The following is a 9,743-nucleotide window of genomic DNA, read 5'->3' as shown; positions in this document are numbered from 1 at the left end:
GAATCGGGTTTTAGAAACCCGATATTAGTGAATCGGGTTAGGCGGCCCCGAGATTCCCGCATATTTCGGGTTACTCTACCCCGATTTTGAAATTTCGGGTTCCTCTACCCTAATTCTAAAATTTCGGGTTCCTCTACCCCAATTCCTTCTTTTTCGCGCGGAAACAGGATTAGTCGGGTTCCTCTACCCCGATTTTTGAAATTTCGGGTTCCTCTACCCCGAGTTTCAAATTTCGGGTTTCCTGAACCCGACAGTGTATTATTTCTGAAATATCTCAAAACCGAGTATTATTTTTGAAATAAACAAAAAAATGTGTATTATTTAAAAAAAAATCGCATTCCGAATGTACTGCAAAATAAATAATGACAGTTCGTTAATTAGCCGGTACTACAAAGGTGTTACTATGCCAGATCTTCACAATGCTAGTGGTTATTATCACTAGATGTACTAAACCAGATATTTCGTCCATTTTTTACTGCTCTACTATTCAAAGCAAAGTGGTGTTTAACAAAAGGAAAATTGCAAGGAAAAATAGATTAATATGTAGACATTTGTGCATGAATGAACCCTTTGTAGTAAATGCAAGACAGCGTAAATTCTAATATAAGAAAAGGAGAAAGAGTACGTAAAAATAAAATAAGATTAGTACTACAGAGAGACAGCTTTGGTAGGACACGTACCTTGATTTTTATGTGAGCCAGCTTCATCATGTTCTCCTCTAATTCGCACCACTGCTTTAAGTCAGGGCAATCATAAATATCTAGTGTTTGGAGATTGGTGAGTTGTTCCATGCCCTCAGGCAAACACTTGATACCCTTACAATTCCAGATTTCAAGAATCACCAGAGAGCTGGGCAGGAGACATGCCCTTTCACCCAAGTGATTTAATTCAGGGCAGCCTCTAATCTTTAGTTTCTTGAGACGGGTGAGTTGTTGTATGCTTTGTGGCAAAGAAGACAAGACATCACAGTTCCGCAGGATAAGTTCTTCGAGGGAGGTTAATTCTCCTAACCAGTGCGGTAGTGATGCCATGTTGCTGCAACCCAGCAGTTGTAGCTCTTTGAGTTGCCAGTTGTTCTCGTTCAGCCATTTTGGCAGCTCTTCCAAGTATTTGTCTTCTAGTGTTAGACTCTCCAGAGAGGAGAGATGTTGGGTGACCTCTGGTGAGCCGGTCAGATCGACTGTGCTTTTAATATGCAAATAAGCGAGGCCAGGGAAGTGTTGAAGCAAGCTCCACTGGTGCAGAGGTATGTTGCTGTTTTCAACTGACAGCTCAGTAGTTACAGGAGAAAAGGAGAAGGTGGCATTGGTGTGTGGTCCAGTATACCCTTCCCATGATGATAGCACATTATCACTCTTTGATATCGCCCACTTTCTAGCTTTAGGTGGAAGCGGTTTAATCCTTAACATGGGGCAATCATTAATTTCCAACTGTGCAAGCACGTGCTGCTCACCACTGGAGTGTGACGTGGTCCACTCTTCCAGGTTTGCCATGCCTCTGAGAACCAGCCACTCTAGGTTTGGCAGTTGGTCCAGTGCTAGCCAGGCTGGAAAGCTGACACCGCCATGACTCGCATATCTCCAACATCTTCAATGTGCTCGGTGGAACCAGATTTTCCATCAAAATTTTGTGATCCACAAACCTCTCAGCATCTGGAGTCCACTCCAGTGTCAAGTCCTCAAGTTTTTTCTTCCCCATCAAATTTATACGCTGGGCCTCTTCTACGGACTTCACATTTTCAAGTCCAGTCAACTTGAGCACCACAGGATCTATGTGTTGTAGCAAGACGAGGTTGCTGCTAGAGTGGCCATCACCAGGCTGCACCCCAAAGTGTGGTAACGATATTGCAGTGCTACCAACCCGAGGGGCTTTGGAGATTCCCCAACAATCACTTATATCAAGAAACTTCAAACTATCCATTGTACGTATACTACCTGGTATCTTTTCAAGAGACCGGCATTTTGCGAGGTTCAATGTATGCAGTTTTCTCAGGTTACAAATACTTTCAGGTATACTGCTCATACGATTATTAGACAAGTCCAAATGCTCCAGATTGGAAAGATTACTGCATATATAGTTGATGAGACTGTCCACGGTATATTCATTAATCAGCCAAGACACATTCAAATACCTGAGTTTGGTCACATTTTGTGGCAGCAACTTGATACGTGTACCCCGTAAATTCAAATGTTGCAGATTGGAAAGACCAGCCAAAGCTTCATCTAGACAATAAATCCTACGACAGCTTGATAGATCAAGATGCACCAAATTTTTTAGACTCCGAAATGACCTCGGCAATTCTGACATTCTCTCACAACCTGACAAGTTTAAGTACTTGAGTTGAATGAAACTGCCCAAAGCTTCGGGGAGCTTTCGAAGATCACACTCCTCTGAAGATAAGTTCAGATACTCAAGTTTGTTCAGGGTGCCCAAAACTTCTGCTTCCTGGCAACTTTCAAGATATGAGCTGAATGATAAGTTCAAATAATCTAGTTTGGATAGGGCGCCCAGAGCTTCTGGCATCTCTCCAATTTTTTTGCAGTGAGATAAGTTCAAATATTTCAGTTTTGTGAGGCTGCCCAAGAACTCTGATATACCTCCAATACAAGAGCAATTTGACAAATCAAGATGCACTAATTCTTTTAGCCTCCCGAATGATTCTGGCAACTTTGCAATTTCTGAACAACCGGACAAATCAAGATATGCCAGACCTTCAATTTTTCCAATGGATTTTGGTAAAGCCAAGATTTTAGAAGACCCATGAAGGTTGAGGTACATTAACTTTGAGAGCGTGCTGATATCATTCGGAATGACTGCATCTTGGACTCTAGGAGCATTAAGATACCTCAGCTGCTTCAATAAACCAATAGAATCTGGCAACTTATGTATGATGCACTCGCTTAAGTCAAGGACACGCAAGGACTTGGCAGATGAAAATGCAGCATGGTGAAGTTCAATTTTGTCACAGTCCACAAAACGGAGTGCCCTTATCTTGGATGACTCCAAGCCCAATGGCTTACTACAATCATCAAGCAATGCATAATGGTACCAGCTTCCCTCAGTGTTTCCGCCTTTGCCAACCACAAGAATCTCATCGTCCATGACTAATCTTGCTAAGTCATGTACCAGATCATGCATGGTCACCAATGTAATATCTTCATCATACAGTTTGATAGTCTGCAAGAAAATCATTTTACAGTCAGATTTGTGGGTTTCTTACATTTAAGACAATTTGTGAATTAAATTTGTTATTGAATAGTAATTTCTACTTGTGCTTCTCTGCTGTTTCGCAAGTGTAGATTTTTTCAAAAACTGTAAAATTAGATAAGTATGTGCTTAAGTGTCGCCAGCAAACATAATTCATTTCTCGGACAAGTGCAAAGCAGTTTTGGATGACGCGATGGTGTTTCTCAATGCATGGCAGTCAATTAACATCATATTGAAAAAATTAGATAGTTCCAAAATTCTGAAAAATCCTAAGAAACCAAAGAATGAAAAGTAATCATACGATGAAACAAGTCTAGAAAACTCATAAATAATTTACGTAGACTAGAGAAAAATCATCTATGATAAATCAGAATTTCTTTTAAAATGTGAAGGCATAAAAAAGCAACACAAAGATTTATGTCAGATTCCTAGTGCTAGTTAGGCTCGTATGCAGAAACCTTCGCTACGTCATCGTGAAAGAAAAATCTAGATAGTTTGGAAAGTTAAGAATTAAATTATATGATTTATTATTCAGGAATAGTTAACGAATCAGAAATGTACTTTTCCTTGTAATATTATACTAGATCAAGCCACTGTGTTTTGACTACAGTTTAAAATCCAGACCAGATCGCTGGTCAGAGTGGAAATAGACCAGATCTGGCGACCCTATTGGTTTCTTAAGCTCTACATACTGTTCCAGGGCAAACCAAGTGCGTGTTTGGATAGAAAGTTTTTGCGCTAGATTTTAAGAAAACTCGTTTCGGTAATAATTTCCTGAAAACCAGTATTACTAATTACTCGGTTATTAAGAATAAGCAGATGGAAATCCTATTTGGAAATTTTGTTGAGAAACAATATTTGGGGTAGCTGTAATTAGTTTCCTATAACCGCGTTTTCAGAAGGACGATGAATATCCATTTACCAAAACTTTAGTTGTTTGGATTGTGGAAACCAATTTTTCCTTATCCGTGTTTTAAATGCTGCATCCAAAAGAGATTTTGTTAGTTATACGGTTGCTGGTATTAAGGTAAACCAGTTGTGTTGAAACACTGTATCCAAACAAGTGTAAGTGGCAGTACGTGGTTTGTCGGTTTCATGTACGATTGTAGTCTCAAATTATAAATAATCCTAGTGGCATATAATATGTGGATCTGGAATTCATATATACCAATAGAATTGGATTACTAATCCCACAAAATTGCAACATTCTAAATTGATCCTTATTTGCAGAAGGGCATGCACTATAACCTTGAACTATTTGTTTTGCAGTTTTCAGTATAATGTCATGTTTCGGCTTGATAGTAAAAGCATCATTCATACAAAAGTGAAAATAATAGAGTTGTTTCATTGCAAAAAATGTATGTATTTTTCACGACCAGGAATAGGCTTTGACTGCTAAGGAATGTGAGGATTTCTCATAAATTTCCCAAGTTAGCACTACATCTATTCCTTTTTTACTTTTGGAAATCAATAGGGTCAGCCGAGAAAATATTTTTCCACTACTACTTTATTTATATGTTTGTAATATATAATAAATATACTCCCTCCGATCTATATTAACTGTCGTTAATATGGATGTATCTAAACATACTTTAGTTCTAGATAGATCCATATTAGTGACAATTAATATGAATCAGCGGGAGTAGTATTTTTTGTGGTACCTCTAGTAGTAACATTTCCACATGGCAAACCACTTATGGACTCACGATTGATGGACCCAGCTCTATAAGATAGGAGACTATCTATGGAAATTTATATGTTAAATGTGGGTGCAGTTTAACTTCACAATTTAGGGTGGACATTCCCTACAACATTACCTTTTGCTACTAGCCATCACTACTTTTGGTACTATATGCTTTCGTTGCATCACAATGATTCAAATAAAATAACAAAATTGTTCTATCACATAGGGTATGCATAAACTCACCAATGGTGACTTCGAATGTTCAAGGAAAGAGAATCCCAAAAGCTGACTAATGTATCTCTCACCAAGTTGCCAAGTAGAGAAACCAAGAGAGACCCATTGGCGAATAAGATCATCTTTAATTATCTTGTGACCTTTTGGAAATATTGCACAATAGGCAAAGCAGAGCTTCAAATATGAAGGCATGACACTATAGCTCAACTTCAGAGACGCAAGCACTTGTGAGGAAGATGTATCTTTGAAAGAAGATACATTCCATATATCACTGTCTCTAATTGATTTCCATTCACTAAACTTCATAGATTGCAGCATGTGACCAAGTGATTTAGCTGCTAAAGCCACACCAGCACACTTCATTGCAATGACCTTCCCTATCTTCTCTAATTCTTCTTTATCATCTCTAGATTCAAATACGCTCTTTTGCTTTATTATAGACCAACAGATGTCATCAGTCAATGGTGCTAATTTGTATGGTTTGATGGTAGAGATTTTCTTTGCAATGTCCTCATCTCGTGTGGTTACAATAACAACCACATTACTGTCCTTCCCAACCTTTAGCATATTGGTCAGGCTTTCCAGATGAAAATCATTGCCCTCCCAGAGGTCATCTAATACAATAAGAATCTTCTTACCAGCAAGAAGCTTTTCAAGGGATTTGTGTATCATCTGAATTTCACTGTACACACTCTCCTTCCCTTTCTCTGATAGTTGTGATATGATAGAGTTTCCAATTTTCTTCAGATCAAATGTCTGGGACACATAGACCCACACCTGAGAGTATTTGTTGAACTGAGTATTATTGCAAATCATTTTGGCCAAGGTTGTCTTGCCAAGTCCCCCAATGCCATATATAGGAAGGATTGTGATCTCTTCTGTCATGCTATCAAATAAAGAAGACAATATTTCCTCTTTCTCCTCAGTCCTCCCAACAATTTGTGTCTCCATGATTGACGATGTTTCCCGTATGTCGGTGACCTTCGGCTCATTGGCACTAGTGCCTTCTGTTAATCTGAATTTTTTGTGTTGGTCAGTTATCACCTCCAGATCCCCCCTCATCTTCTCCATCTTATTGGCCATTGTAATCTTGGGAACGACTGTGATACAAGGGATCATAATTGCCAAATATTTTTTGAAGGATAACTGCAAGAGAGTTTATTCGTTAGTACAGGGTGAAATGGCAAGCAGTGTACAACTGCATTTAGCCCAATAGGAGATTAGGTTAAAACATTAAGAGTCATACCCTCTTTGTTTCTATCAGAACAAATTTTGTTTAGTTTTGAAATATACATAACATATGCTATTGTTACAAAAGTATAAGAAAAGTAGATTCAGAAATGAAAAGTCTTAAAAACTGAAACCTAAAACACATAAGGCCATGTGAAAATACATAAATTAACCTACTGCACAAAATACATGGGTCCTAGTACAAACATTTGATATTTCATTAGCTCCAGCAAGATTAGAAACCAAAACTACACGGATAAATCACAAAACTACATGGCGAGGAGAGTTTTTCTATAGAAAGAAGTGATGACCATGTCTTTAGTTTCAAGAGTAACCACGAAGTACAATGAACTGGGATTTCTGTACCGCACACATACCTTCCGTGGAGACGGCTGAGTGATTGGTTCTGTATCGGCCTCGAAGTCATCAATCATGTCCGAGATGGCGTACATGGCGTCCTTGAGCCGCTTCAGCCACAGAAGCGTCGGTTCATCAGTGATGGACCGCCTCTCGGCGACCTTGAGCAAGGCCTCGACAGATTCCAGAGCCATCTTCATCTTCCTCAAATCCTTGTCGAAGTTCTTCTGCAGGGTGATCTGACCTCCGATCGCTGAACCGATCTGGTCGCTCACCACCTTGAGGATGGCAGCGGCAAGCATGCCACCAAGCTCCGCCATGGCCGCTGCTGGTCGTGCAGAATTAGGTGGGGGTGGGTGTTGAAGGGTCGTGGGAGGAAGGATGGAGTTTAGGTGACTGCAAGTCTGTGTCTTTCCTTGCCTTTTGTGATCGTCACTGAATACCTGTAGGCATCTTTGCTAGGAGTACGAGGAGAGCAAGAATCAACTCCAAAAGCAAAAGGGCTACGTAAACTATCTATAACAATGGAAGGCAACTAAAGTAGAACAGTGAACCGATGCCAAAGTCATCTAAAGCATCACAAGGGGCTACCAAGGCACGATTAGCATTTCGTGGCCAGTTCTTTCCTTATAACCAGAAGTTCAAATAGGAAGAGAAGAGTTCACTTGGGCAAAAACAACAAGATGCTCGAGGAACAGTACATCAATTTCGTCGTAGTAAGAATTAGACCCACCATTTATCATACACTTATTTATTTTGTTCAACTTTAACGAACAAATATATTATTTGTATATGTACGCCTAAATTTGTTCGACCGTAGCAGCGCACGGTTTTTTTTCCTAGTAAACTCTGAAGTTCTTGATGACCCACAAGTATAGGGGGTGTATCGTAGTATCTTCGATAAGTAAGAATGTCGATCCCAACGAGGAGCAGAAGGTGTTGACAAGCAGTTGCGATGAAGGATTCACTGTAAATGCTCACAGACAAGTATTCAGGGGGTTTTGATGTACCAGATGAATAAAGTACGAGTAAGTAAAGTGCGAGAGTAATAATTGCAGCGAGTGGCCCAATCCTTTTTAGCACAAAGGACAAGCCGGTTTGTTTACTTATAATGACCAAACGTTCTCGAGGACACACGGGATTTTAGTCTAGTGCTTTCGCTACATACGGCTAATTAATCTTCATTGTTTTGATAAGTGTTGTATGGGTGAACCTATACTAATGTACCGCCCTTCCTAGGACTAATACATACTTGTGATTATACCCCTTGCAAGCATCCACAACTACAAGAAAGTAATTAAGATAAATCTAACCACAGCCTTAAACTCTGAGATCCTGCTATCCCTCCTGCATCGATATACCAACGGGGGTTTAGGTTTCTGTCACTCCGGCAACCCCGCAATTGGCAAACGAGTACAAGATGCATTCCCCTAGGCCCATAAAGGTGAAGTGTCGTGTAGTCGACGTTCACACGACACCACTAGAAGAATAACACCACAACTTAAATATCATAACATTGAATATTACTCAACCATACTTCACTACTAACATTTAGACTTCACCCATGTCCTCAAGAACTAAACAAACTACTCACGAGACATCATATGGAACATGATCAGAGGTGATATGATGATGAATAACAATCTGAACATAAACCTTGGTCCAACGGTTTCACTCAATAGCATCAATAACAAGTAGAAATCAACACCGGGAGAGATTCCCTATCAAACAATCAAGATCAAACCCAAATTGTTACAGCGGTGACGATGTGCAGCGGTGGAGACGGCGGTGATGATGATGGAGATGATGATGGTGGTGATGGAGATGATGTCCAGCTCGATGGCGATGACGATGGCGTCGATTTCCCCCTCCGGGAGGGAATTTCCCCGGCGGATCTCAGCCTGCCGGAGAGCTCTTTTCTCTCTGGTGTTCTCCGCCCCGCAGAGGCGGCTGTGACTCTTCGCGACTTACTTCCTGGAGCTTAGGTTTTCGGGACGAAGAAATACGTGAAGGAGAGGAGGCCAGAGGGGGCTGTGGGCCCCCTCCCCACAAGGCGGCGCGGCCAGGGCAGGGCCCGCGCCGGCCTGTGAGGGGGCCCATGGTGGCCCTCCTCGGCTCCTCCTTCTGGCTCTCGTCATCTTCTGAAAAAATAGGATTTTTCATATAACTTTCGTCAATTGTTGATCTTCCGAAATATTGCATTCTGACGGCGCTTTTTCCAGCAGAATCCTGACTCCGGTGCGCGATCCTCCAATAATCATGAATCATGCAAAATAGATGAAATAACATAAGTATCATCTCCAAATATGAAATATATCAATGAATAACAGCAAATTATGATATAAAATAGTGATGCAAATTGGACGTATCAACTCCCCCAAGCTTAGACTTCGCTTGTCCCCAAGCGAAACTGAACTCGGTAAACAGGACCACATGTTTATGGAGTGAAGAGTCGATAAATAAAATACGGACAACAAGCATCATATTCATTCACACAAGACATTCTAGTAAACAACTTCCTCATATAATCGAACTTGAAACAAGTATAAGGTAATCACAAATAAAGGTGCATAAGAAATCATAGTTGGTGATGGCAAACTTCGTTCTTGGTCAGAGAACAATTAACAGGTTATACTTATCTATTGAGCAGCGCTCTTATGTTAAAGTTTATATGGCACAACTTGCATACTCAATCATAATAATCTCCTCATGATCATTGATAACTTTCAAAGCTATATTCATTCGGATAAAACTTGTACTAAACGAGGAAAAGTAAAAGACATGATGAAGTAAATCATAGTATAATGGTTTGATCACAACAACTCGAATGCTTGCTTGAGATGGAGGGAAATAGGTTTACTGACTCAACATAAAATAAAAGACAGGCCCTTCGCAGAGGGAAGCAGGGATTAAATCATGTGCTAGAGCTTTTCCAATTTTGAAATCATATAAAGAGAATAAAAGTAACATTTTGAGAGGTGTTTGTTGTTGTCAACGACTGGTAGTGGGTACTCTAACCCCCTTGCCAGAC

At 40.2% G+C, this 9,743-nt stretch overlaps 1 pseudogene; it reads right to left on the bottom strand.

Moving 5' to 3' along the window:
- Positions 1-536: 536 nt before the first annotated feature.
- Positions 537-7,359, bottom strand: LOC124648136 (annotated as a pseudogene).
- Positions 7,360-9,743: the final 2,384 nt, after the last annotated feature.

The sequence above is a fragment of the Lolium rigidum genome, chromosome 4 (assembly GCF_022539505.1).
Source record: "Lolium rigidum isolate FL_2022 chromosome 4, APGP_CSIRO_Lrig_0.1, whole genome shotgun sequence".
In the NCBI taxonomy this organism is placed as follows: domain Eukaryota; kingdom Viridiplantae; phylum Streptophyta; class Magnoliopsida; order Poales; family Poaceae; genus Lolium; species Lolium rigidum.
This window is presented reverse-complemented; position numbering and strand designations above follow the sequence as displayed.